Source organism: Corythoichthys intestinalis, chromosome 12 (genome assembly GCF_030265065.1).
Source record: "Corythoichthys intestinalis isolate RoL2023-P3 chromosome 12, ASM3026506v1, whole genome shotgun sequence".
NCBI lineage: Eukaryota > Metazoa > Chordata > Actinopteri > Syngnathiformes > Syngnathidae > Corythoichthys > Corythoichthys intestinalis.
The window spans coordinates 21198748-21212252 of record NC_080406.1 but is presented as its reverse complement, the minus strand read 5'-3'; the positions used below and the strand labels follow the sequence as shown (position 1 = coordinate 21212252).

Below are 13505 nucleotides of genomic sequence, written 5' to 3'. Positions count from 1 at the left end.
TTTATTTTCAGGTTTGTTTTTTGAAATAATTTTTTCCCCAACTTTGTTTTTCAAAATAATCTATTTTTGGGTTTTTTTTTTTTTTTTTTCCAACTTTGTTTTTGAGTAATTTATTTTTGCGTTTGTTTTCTGAATTGTTTTTTTCCTTAGCTTGTTTACCAAGGAAAAAATATGTATTCAAAATTCAAGTAATCAAGATACTTGGAAGTCTCACGTGAACTGCATCCTGCTAGTTCTATACTGGAAGACACCTCTCGCGACGCCTTCAAACGTCTGGTTGTCGGGGAAAAAAAAAAAAAATTCAAGCACTTGTGAGTTATTGAGATACTCTTGCACGAACTGCGAAAATTTCAAAAAACAAAACCGAAAATAAATTACTCAGAAAAACAAAGTTGGAAAAAAAAAAAATCATAAAAACAGCTCCAAAATAACATAGAAAAACAAAGTTGGAAAAAAATCAATTCAAAAAACAGACCCAAAAATGAATGTTAGAAAAACAGAAGGTTTAGAAAAAAATTTTTTTTTTCAAAAAACAGCCTCAAAAATACATTACTCAGAAAAACGGAGAGTTGAAAAAAAAAGAATCCAAAAAAACAGCCCACCATTTTTTTTATTTTTCATGTGAATGCAATAGCTTCCATAGAAATTCACTTGAATGTTGTCACTTAAGACTTTTAACCCGTAATATAGTGACTATTTTTGTTCATTTAAAGATTTTATATATCTCCAATGTATAAATAATGTATTTCATATATTAATCATTATTCTGTTTTTAATATTACTTTTAAGGTAATTACAGATATATTAATGTATAAATAATTAGAGGCGTGTAAAATTTCCGATTGTTAGATTATTCGCGATTCAGCCGTGGAAGATTCGAGAACGATTCACAAACGTCCAAATTCCGATTATTGAATTATACCAGGTAAAACGTCAGTAAAACACAGTCAGCGCGGTCTTTGGGACGCAATGAGGAACGGGCCGAGAGTAAATATCATGTTCAGCTCATGCCGCTAGATAAAAAAAAGAACAATCATACCTGACAGCAGCCAACAGCCGCTACAAACAATGCCCAGTTGCTACAAACATGCGGCTACAGTAGATATCATATATATGTATAACTAGATGCAAATGACAGACTTTCCGGCGTTAGTAAACAGCCGCCATCTAAAAGCAGTACTAAAGCAGTGACTTCTCTAGAAGGCTCTGTTGTAGCGAACCCAATTAACTTTTTATCCAAAATACTCCTAAATCGGCAGAATCTTGTCTTGAATCTATCTTTAAATGATGAAATAGTTTTAAAACTTGACAAAAGTAGACAGAAAGGAAATTAATTGAATGTGGTTTAAAGCTGCTGATACAGAATGACGACTAGAGTATTTTATTTACTGTTATTTTTGTATATTTGTTTACTGTTATATGTTAACTTGATCCTGAAATAGTAGTTTGGTTTAGCCTGGGAGGATTTTTGAACAATTTTGGAACTAATGTACAAAACATAAAAAAAAATTTAAAAAAATTAAAAGAGGGGGGTGCATCAATAATCGTTTTATCATCGAATCGGAGCTTCTGAATCATAATCGTAATCGAATCGTTAGGTGCCCAAAGATTCCCAGCTCTATAAATAATACAACATTAAAATCCTGTCATATATTCATTCAACGAATTGAATTGATGGTGATGGATGTGTAGTTCATTTAAATTGGGACGATTGGCCATGAATGTTCATCTTTCAGTGGCATTAATGTCTTGGACCATAGGATCGTATTCTTTATCAGTGATATATTAGTTTTTCCCCTGTTAACTGGATTTTGTGGTCATATTTAGTTTCCTTGAACATCGCAACTTTTTCTGGTGATGTATCTAAACTATCCTTGATAGTTTTATTTTCCAAGTATTGTTTATTAGTTGCTTGAATTCAATCAATTTGGCGATACCACCACTCTCCTCTATTCCAATCAATGTTGTTTTGTTTTTTTTAATTCATTTTGGAGAATTGTTTTTATTGGGGTAGTATCAAAAAAAAACTCTTTTCCTTCTGTAGAGTTTTACAGTATTTTTTTAAATGGTAATTTTATTATTATTATGCTTGTAAAAATGGACCATTTCTGTGGGTGGTTGTACAGTAGTTTTTTTCCCCCCTCATGTATTTTGTCCTGTAAAATATTTAAAATCATGTTAACTTTTTTTTTAATGAGATGTTTTCTGCTTTTTTTCTCATAATTTTAGGACTGTTTTGTATTGTTGCCCTGAAAATACTGTATATTATATACAGTGTATCAGAAAAGTGAGTACACCCCTCGCATTTTTGCAGATATTTAAGTATATCTTTTCATGGGACAACACTGACAAAATGAAACTTTGACACAATAAAAAGTAGTCTGTGTGCAGTTTATATAATAGAGTTCATTTATTCCCCCCTCAAAATAACTCAAAATATAGCCATTAATATCTAAACCCCCTGGCAACAAAAGTGAGTAAACCCCTATGAAAAAGTGCACATCACTAATGTCCAAATTGAGTACTGCTTGTCATTTTCCCTCCAAAATGTCATGTGACTTGAAGAAAGCCCGCCCGAAAACCTCTGTCCTGTGTCCTTGTGTTTACCACATTGAGCATGGAGAAAACAAAGAAGACCAATGAACTGTCTGAGGACCTGAGAAGCAAAATTGTGAGGAAGCGTGGGCAATTTCAAGGCTACAAGTCCATCTCCAAAGACCTGAATGTTCCTGTGTCTACCGTGCGCAGTGTCATCAATAAGTGTAAAGCCCAGGGCACTGTGGCTAACTTCCCTAGATTTGGACGGAAAATAGAAATTGACGAGAGATTGTGCTGATGTTGGATAAAGAACCTCGACTGACATCCAAACATATTCAAGCTGTCCTGCAGTCCGAGGGTACAGCAGTGTCACCCCGTACTATCTGTTGACGTCTGTATGAAAAGGGACCCTATGGTAGCATACCCAGAAAAACCCCACTTCTGACCCACAGACATAAAAAAAATCCAGGCTGGAGTTTGCAAAAACTTACCTGAGAAAGCCAAAAACGTTTTGGGAGAATGTTCTCTAATCAGATGAGACAAAAGTAGAGCTTTTGGGGAAAAGGCATCAACATAGAGTTTACAGGGGGAAAAAAACGAGTAATTCAAAGAAAAAACACGGTCCCCACAGTCAAACATGGCGGAGGTGCCCTGATGTTTTGGGGTAGCTTTGCTACCTCTGGCACTGGACTGCTTGACCTTGTGCATTGCATTTTGAAGTCTGAAAACTACAAACAAATTTTGCAGCAAAATGTAGGGCCCAGTGTGAGAAAGCTGGGTCTCCCTCAGAGGTCATGGGTCTTCCACCAGGACAATGGCCCAAAACACACTTCAAAAAGCACTAAAAAATTGTTGGAGAGAAAGCACCGGAGACTTCTAAAGTGTCCAACAATGAGTCCAGACCTGAATCCCATAGAATACCTGTGGAGAGATCTGAAAATGGCAGTTTGGCGAAGCCACCCTTCAAATCTCAGAGAAATGGAGCAGTTGGCCAAAGAAGAATGGTCTAAAATTCTAAGGGACTTATTGATGGATACCGGAAGTGGTTGTTCGCAGTTATTTTGTCTAAAGGTTGCCAATACTTTTGTCCGGCCCATTTTTGGAGTTTTGTGTAAAATGATAATGATTTACCATTTATTTTTTTTCCATTCTCTTTTGTGTTTTTTCATTGCAAGCAAAATGAATGAAAATATTACTACCAAAGCATTTGTAATTGCAATCATTTTCTGGGAGAAATTGAGCATTATCTGACAGAATTGCAGGGGTGCCAATACTTTTGGCCAGCCGTGTATGGGACTACCTTAGACGAGTGCACTGTATTAAGGACAGGATGTCCAGGGCCATGTACTGTGAGATTTTGGGGAATAACCTCCTTCCCTCAGTTAGAGCATTGAAAATGGGTCTTGACTGGATCTTCCAACATGACAATGGCCCCAAGCAGACAGTCAGAATAACCAAGGATTGGCTTCGTAAAAAGCATATCAAGGTTCTGGGGAGTGGCTTAGCCAGTCTCCAGTCTGACAGAAAATCTTTGGATGGAGCTGAAAATTTCTCAACGACAGCCCCGAAACCTGACAGATTTAGAAAAGATTTGTGTAGAGCAGTACTTCTCAAATAGTGGTGTATGTGACCTTGAGGAACATACTTTTTTGCTGTACTAGAATAAAGTGTAATTGCACATACACTCAGTGGGTGGCAGTGGTGCTATCATTTTCAGCGTGTGCGCAATATTTTTTAACCAAACAAGAGCACACAGCAAAGAGCACTCGAGATATGAAAAGCTAAGACGATGAAATATGACGAAGCGTATGTAGCATTTGGCTTTTGGCTTTGACATTTAGTACAGCGGGACACGAGGAAAGACCAGTCTGTTTACTTTGTCTAAAAATGTTCGCAGCGGACAGCAGGAATTTCTTTTCAGTGTGCTGTATATTGCCAACAATCGTCCCGCTTTGTCAGTGTTACATCGGTAAATCAGCAAGCACTGTTAGCATCATATGAAGTGGCATAACAGGTTGCTCAGTGTAAAATAATCCCACACCATAGCAAAGGAGCTGATACTGCCTGCAGCAAAAACAAAAACTGCCGCTCTGGCCAATGACACTCGTTTTTGTTCTATTAATTTATTTTTGTTGTTTCGGTCTAATTTTTTAGCATCTTTAGTTAATGTTGCTAACCAATTTGAATTTATTATTATTTATTGATTTTATTAAATTTTAATTTTCAGTATCACACTGTCAAAAAATGTATTGAGTGTGGTTTTACACAATGGATGTTTTTTTTATTTTTTTTTAACAATTTATTGTAAGTTGATCTATATTACTTTTTTCTTTAATATTAAAAAGGGCACAATGCTATGCAGAGGCGTACTTATAATAACGATAAGAATTTTATAGACAAATGATACTACAGCATATTTACAGTGGCGGCAGAGAGTTGGGGAGGGGGGCGCGGAACATTTATGTTTTTCTGGGAGGGGCGTAATGGAAAATAATTGAAAAGCACTGGTGTAGAGGAATGCACCAAAATCTCTGTTTCCATATGTGATAACCTGGTGAAGAACTACAGAAAGTGTCTGATCTCTTTACTTGCAAACAAACGCTTCTTCACTAAATATTAGCACTGATTTTCTGAGGGGTACAAATATTTATGAACTCCAGTGAATTACAAATAAATTATTTTTTAAAAAATCATACAATGTGAGTTCCGAATTTTTTTTTTTTTTTTATAGATTATGTCTATCTAAGTGGAAATGTATCTATGATTCAAATTTCAGACCTCTACCTATTTTCTAAATGGGTGAACTTGCAAAATCACGAGGTGTGCAAATACTTTTGCTCCTCACTGTATGTAATATTAATATATTACTGTTATTTGAAATGTTATTCTAGAAGAAAAAAAAATACAAAAACAAGTATTCTCTTACTTTATTAAGAAGTTCACCTCCTTATTAGTTTTTTAATTTATCATAATTTATTTATTTATGCTAATTATTTTATCCCTACCAAAATAGCGATTTTATTCCTGTGATATTTGCTTTACTTTTGATCAGATAAAAATGTTTTTCTCACAGTTTTAGACTTTCTTGTACTTGAAATGAAAATATAAAATGATAACTTCATCTTCTCAACATTACAAAATGATTTCACAATTCTATCTTCATTCCTCTTCGAATACGAGCTCATTTCTGCACTTCAACCCCCTCACCCTTGTTATTTCCATCAGTTATGCAACAACATTACCGAAAAATAAAATAAAAATAAAATATTTCAGTCACATTGGAAGGATGTTAAATTAATGTTTTGATGTCTGTAAATCTAATTATGTGGCCAACTAAAAGGGGAGATGAAAGTGAGTTTTTAGCTCAGTAGTAAAGAAAGTAAAACAGTTTCTCATGACACATTAGACCCCCTCATTCAATTGACTCTTTTAACCCTTTCATGCACGTTTATCTTCCCTTACAATTTTTGTATTACTGTATATACTTGCATATAGCTCGCAATTTTTTTAACTGACATTTTTGCCCAAAAATGCAAGTACGACCTATACGCCCGATATGCTGACCATTGCCCAATTTAGACTGCCGTAAAACTGAAAAAGCACGCAAGTTAGCATTAGCTATGTACGCTAAATATACAGACAAGTTACGCTCTAAATAATCTACAAATGTATGAAAAAAATACAACAACAAAAATATGCACGGCACTTTAGACTAATAGTACTTATGACCAAAACTTGCCTAGGTAAGAAATAAAGACCAACATCATGGCTGAAGCTGCAACTGTTTACGTCATGCAACCATTTTGGCTTTAACAACAAACAATGTCGCCAAGCGACCTTAAGAGGGTGCTCCATCCATCCATCCATCCATCCATCCATCCATCCATCCATCCATCCATCCATCCATCCATCCATCCATCCATCCATCCATCCATCCATCCATCCATCCACTCAAATCAGCTCAAGCTGCTCACTTACACACGAGTTGCCACAGCAACTGTTTAACAAGTTAAACGATGCACGGAGCGCTTTGTAGCCTCGGCTTCCGGGCATCTGGGGCAAAATCAAAGCTTAATGTCTGTCAATCATCGTTAACTTTAATAGGCAACTCCAGTGCACTGCCTGACCAACAAAGAGCAGCAGGAGGGAGAGTGAGGGGCAGTTTACATGGCGAAGCTGCGATACAAAGACGCAATGACTGGGTAGCGGACTCGCCTCGTGTACATATGGTGTCGGCGAAGACGAAAAATTCTGAATCCTGCCTCCAAAGTGGAAGAATCCGATTGCGGGGGGTTGGGGGGGGGCTTCCTCGGCATGCATATCAAAGGCTCCTTCAGCGCAAGACCGCGCCGTTAACGTCAGCACTCGCACACGTCACATTGGGCGTGCGCAGCGGTGCTACTAAACATTAAAAACAGCAAATATGACGGAATGTCGGCTTTCATTTACTGTTTTAATAATATTTTTAAATTAAATATGTTGAACGTTTCAATTTTTGTGCCTTTTTGAACAAAAGAAAAATGACATTGCTTCGAGTGGGCGGGCATATTTTTTTCCGGGCTGAGGGAGCTTGGTGGGGTCAAAGTGCATCATTCTCTGTCGCCCTGTAAATCTGCACTGCCCCCTAGGGCCTGGAATGAATGCTACATCGTTTTCATGCGGAATTGCAACATTGTTCAAATGGAGACGCAAATGCAAATTTGAAATTTTTCGTATACTCGGAGAGTCACCATGTAAACGGCCACTGAGACTACATGATCGGCTTGGGACGGCTCATCTATATTTATCTATTTTTTTCACTGAATTCTGATGTTTGTGGACTCTTCACCGTAGGCAACGTTAGCAGGCATTGTTAGCGCACAGCACATAAACGCTGAGAACATTGAACACTATTAAATCAAGCAAAATTAAAAAACTCACATATGAAATCCGTGAATGTGACGATGATACTCTACACCCCGAGAGCACAATAGAATGGAATTTATAGACATGCCACACAGCACCAAAGTACTGCAACATAGACCAACCTACAGCAACAGTGGTAGGACACAATAAACAACATTCAAAAATTTTCCCAAGCAAAACCCATTTACATATATATGATTGTTTAAGTGACGACTCACACGTAAGTAACATTGCCATCACAATTGCATAGGAAATTTAGGTATAAGTGATGTCATGAGAAATGGCGGACTATTTGAATAGTTGCATTTGATCAGCTAAAACAGTTTTGGCATGTCTGCTCAGAGCAATTGTGTCTACCTTCTGGAAATATTGGCTTTTGTTGATGTTCTGCTCCACTATTACACATTATAAAAATAAAATTGTATTTTTTTCCCCCCAAATTGTTAAACAAGATTCTGCTGGGATGCACTTGAGCCAAAGCATCCCCCATTTCTTTAACCCAGATTGTTGCCTGGCAACTGCTGATTGAGCGATGAAAGAATTTTGATTAATATTTGAGCTCCTTAGGGCAAAAAAAAAAAAAAAACGTATCAACCAAGCTGAAAGTCCTACAAGCTGATGATGTCAAACTTCAGAATTTAATAGAGCTAGGTCACCTCGTTGCTATGTTGGATGTTTTTTTATTATTATTATTTTTTTAATTTTAATTCATTGCCAGGCATGTTTCTTAGCTGAATAAAATTCCGAATTGGCAGTGATTTTTTCCCCCTTCAATTGAAGATCTTATTACTTATTTCATTTTACTTGTAGTCAGTAATTAAAGTCGGATTGACAGGGGAGGGAGCCCTAAATTTTGGTGTTCCAGTACAATACGGAAAAATATGTACATGAAGGCAAAAAAAATTGTATTGGCTTCATTCTCAAAACAGGAACTACAGGCCGAATTAAGAGGGAAAAACACACGTAGAAATTTAACATGGCTAACTAACACTAAAGCCCCCTTCAAGCACACCTAAACACTGTTTAAATCCCGGGATTTAAACGTGTAGCCCTGATGTGTGAAACCAATTTCCCGGGCCGACTTACACTGAGATGACGCGGACATATACGGAGCCGCGTCTTAGTATAATGTTCCCGGGACTTTCCCGGGAAGCGGCTGATGGCGGGCCGCTCGTCATTTCCTCTTTCTTCGCAGTAAGACGAAAAGCATTAAACAAACATCGCAAGGAAACAAGGTTGTACCTCAAAGCAGAAAATAACGGAGGCAAGCATTCAAGGGTTTATTGAATACAAACAAAAATACAAGCGATCGTGGAAAAGGGGTTGTGTTATTACACAATGGGTCTGTGACAGTAGGTCCACGGGGATCAATAATACTAACCTAAGCGGTTGGCAGAGAGCCGATAAGACAACAAAACAAATACACTCAAATACCAGCACAACGTAGGGCAGTGGTGTCTAAACTATTCCACATAGGGCCGCAGTGGGTGCTGGATTTCATTCCTACCAAACAAGACGACATCTTTTCACCGATCTGGTGTCTCACAAGTGTAATCAGTTGACTGCAGTCAGGTGCTGCTTGTTTTAGCACAAACTTCATTGGTTAAACTGTCTGTGCTTGATTGGTAGGAACAAAAACCAGGACCCACGAGGACAGGTTTGGACACCCATGACGTGGGGGATTTCAAACAAGGGCTGCAGACGAACAAGCTACCAAACGCACGAAATTCGAGAGTACATTGTTTGTACTTTGTCACATTTATACACTACTTTTGTACACTGCTTTTGTTTACAACCTTTGTACACTCCTTACTTTTGTACACTACTTTTCTTCACAACCTTTGTACACTACCTGTGTACACTACTTTTGTACACTTCCTTTGTACACCAATTTATTCACTACCTTTGTACACTACTTTTCTTTACTAGTTTTGTACACTACTTTTGTACACCACTTTTTGTAAACTACTTTTGTACACTACTTTTGCACACTACCCAAATACACTACCTTTGTACACTACATTTGTTTACTATCTTTGTACACTCCTTACTTTTGTTCACTACTTTTGTCCCCTACCTTTGTACACTACCGGTGTACGCTACTTTTGTACATTACCTTTGTACACTAATTACTTTTGTACACTACTTGTGTTCACTACTTTTGTACACTACCTTTTTGCACTACTTTTGGTCACTATCTTTTTACACTACTTTTGGACACTACCTTTGTTCACTACCTTTGCACACTACTTTTGTTCACTACCTTTGTACACTACTTTTGTACACTACATTTCTTTTACACTATTTACTTTTGTACACCACTTTTTGGGCACTACATTTGTACACTACTTTTGTTGACTACCTTTGTTCACTACCTTTGTACACAACTTTTGTTCACTACTTAATTTTGTACACCACTTTTTGTACACTACTTTTGTACACTACTTTTGTTCACTATTTTTGTACACTAATATTGCACATTACCTTTGTACACTACCATTGTACACTACTTTTGTACACTACCTTTGTACGCCAATTTTATTCATCACCTTTGTACACTACTTTTGTTCACTATTTTTGTACACTGCTTTTGTACACTTTTGTTTACTACCTTTGTGCACTACTTTTGTAAATGACTTTTGTACACTACATTTTTTACGCTATTTACTTTTGTACATCACTCTGTACACTACTTTTGTACACTACTTTTGTTCACAACCTTTGTACACTACTTTTTTCACTACTTACTTTTGACACTACTTTTTTCACTACTTACTTTTGTACACCACTTTTTGTACACTACTTTTGCACACTACTTTTGCACACTACCTTTGTACACCAATATTGCCCACTACCATCGTACACTACTTTTGTACACTACCTTTGTACACTACTTTTGTTCACTATTTTTGTACACTACTTTTGTACACTACTGTTGTACACAAGTTTTGTACACTACTTACTTTTGTAGACTGCTTTTGCACACTATGTTTGCACATTACGTTTGCAGACTACCTTTGTAAACCACTTTTATTCACTTTCTTTGTTCACTACTTTTGTTCACTACTTACTTTTGTACACCACTTTTTGTACACTACTTTTGTACACTACCTGTGTATACTACTTTTGTTCACGACCTTTGTACACTACTGTTGTACACAACTTTTGTACACTACTTACTTTTGTACACTACTTTTGCACACTACATTTGCAGACTACATTTCTAACCTACTTTTGTATACGACTTTTGTACATTACTTTTTTCTTTTTACACTACTTAATTACTTTTGTACACTAATTTTGTTCACTAGCTTTGTACACTACCTGTATACACTACTTTTGTTCAGTACTTACTTTTGTACACTACTTTTGTTCACTCCTTTTTTCACAACCTTTGTACATCTCAAAGTGAAATTGTCTATTTCAGAGGAGCTTATTGTTTTTTGCTCCAAGAGCTACTTTTCAAGCAGACAAACTTCCGCGATCTACCTTAACAGCAGGGGTTGGGTGTTGCATAACCAAATATGTTGCTCACACAACATGATTAACAAGGTTAATTTATGAAAAAAAAATGATGCCACGACCTACCAGCACTAGCGTTGTGATCGACTGGTAGATCGCGATCGTCGTAATGAGTGCTCATACAGTGCCCTTCAGGTGACTAATGCTACATGATGATTCTGCACAATCCATGAGCACAGAACCATAAAGACAAACATATAAACTCATTGTCTGCCATTGACGATGTTAGATATCCAATCCATTTTAACATGGTCATTCACTCCTAGTTCAAATGGATTAGACGTCTATATGGCCATCCGTGACAGCCAATGAGTTTGTGACTCAATTATGGCTCAGAACATATGTTATATGAATGAATGTACTGATGAATGAAATGACAAGATTAAATGGCGCTTTGAGTGTCCAGTGGATCTCGTCAAACAAAGCATGACAGCAGCTCCAAGTGGAACATGAGATTATGTGGGTGTTAAACTAAGAGGCATTACTCCTGTTCCTCCGCACCCGCCGCAGCCGCTTAACACGGCCGCCGTTACATAACCGGTCTGCTTCCAAAGTGACAAACAATCCATCGGGTACACCTGAGACATCCAACATGCAACTGGACTGTTTAATGGGTTCTAACATTGGTGTTTATGTTGAATATGTAAAAATGAAGTTGGGAGTAAAATTGAGCTCTCTAAAAAAAAACAAAAAAAACAATAGTGATTTAATCCTTTAAAGAGCAAGTAACTATTTATGGCAATTAGAAAGGAAAATCTTAATCCCATGAAGACCTGGCATCCACATTTGATATCACATTTGAAATATTATATATTAAATATTAACTTTTTTTTTTTTTTTTAATTTGCAAGTGTGGTAGCTTACGTGAACCAAAATATAATGTCCAAATGTGGACACCAGGTCTCAATTATGATTGTATTTTTTTAATCATTATTTTATGAATAAATACAGTTTTGAAAGAATAAATTGGGTAATGAAAACAAAATCACATTAAAACTAGGGCTGTCAAAATTATCGTGTTAACGGGCGGTAATTAATTTTTGAAATTAGTCACGTTAAAATATTTGACGCAATTAACGCACATGTCCCGCTCAGACAGATTTAAATGACAGTAGAGTGAAATGCCCACTTGCTAACTGTGTTTTATGGAGTTTTGCCGCCCTCTGCTGGCGCTTGGGTGCGACTGATTTTATAGGCTTCAGCACCCATGAGCATTGTGTAAGTAATTATTGACATCAACAATGGCGGGTGACTAGTTTATTTTTTGATTGAAAATTTTACAAATTTTATTAAAACGAAAACATTAAGAGGGGTTTTGATATAAAATTTCTATAACTTGTACTAACATTTATCTTTTAAGAACTACAAGTCTTTCTATCCATGGATCCCTTTAACAGAATATTAATGATGTTAATGCCATCTTGTTGATTTATTGTTATAATAAACAAATACAGTCCTTATGTACCGTATGTTGAATGTATATATCCATCTTGTGTCTTATCTTTCCATTCCAACAATTTATTTTACAGAATGTATATATAATTTACAGAAAAATATGGCATATTTTATAGATAGTTTGAATTGCTATTAATTGCAATTAATTACGATTAATTAATTTTTAAGCTGTAATTAACTCGATTAAAAATTTTAATCGTTTGAAAGCCCTAATTAAAACGATTAAAAACAAAATTCTCTCTGGTTCTGGTTCCCAGTAACACTAAAGTTGATATATATAATTGCTTTTCATCATATTGAACTCATTGCCTGCCATTTAGAAAGATAGATGTCCAATTCATTCAGATTGGGAGGACAGACTCAACTGTGAGGTACCTCTAGTGCGGGGGTCGGCAACCCGTGTTTTAACAGCCACATGCGGCTCTTTAGCGCTGCCCTAGTGGCTCCCTGGAGCGTGTTAAAAATGTTTGAAAATTGAAAATTATGGGGGAGGGAAATATATTTTTTGTTTGAACATGGTTTCTGTAGGAGGACAAACATGACACAAACAACCTTAAGATTCGTGTCATAGCCTGCGACGCACATTTCTATAAGCAGGGCGGCTGTTGTAAACAAACCGGCGGCTATTTGATGGGCCATGGAGCCCAAAGGGGAAAAGAGGAAAAAAAACTGAGGAGAACCAAGGAAGGACAAATCAATTACATTCTTTGCCAATGCGGAAGGATTTTCTGAATGCTTGCTCTGTAGCGAGTTGTCAAATCACAAAAGGAGTAATGTGGAAAGACATTTCCAGGGAAGGCAAACTACTTCTGCAGCCAAGTACCCAGTAAGTGTGACTGCATTTCTTCTGGAGAAATTAAAGGAGTGCAAAAATAGATTTAAAAAGTGGATTGCATCTCCAAACTCCACTACTGCTGCAAGTTTTGTTGCAACCCAGGAGATAATAAAGCGTGGAAAACAGTTCACAGATGGTGACTGGTAAATGAAGGAGTCATTCATCAACATATTAGAACACCTATTTGCAGACTTCAAAAACAAAACCGAAATCATCCTGAAAATCAAATACATGCCTCTCGCACTAAGGC

The 13505-nt window shown here is 36.7% G+C and overlaps 1 protein-coding gene across 1 annotated transcript in view; it reads left to right on the top strand.

Annotated features, from left to right (window-relative positions):
- The window catches only part of LOC130927434 (activin receptor type-1C), a 39931-nt gene that overhangs the window by 765 nt on the left and 25661 nt on the right, over nt 1-13505 (top strand). The gene's annotated exons all lie outside the window — the stretch shown is intronic.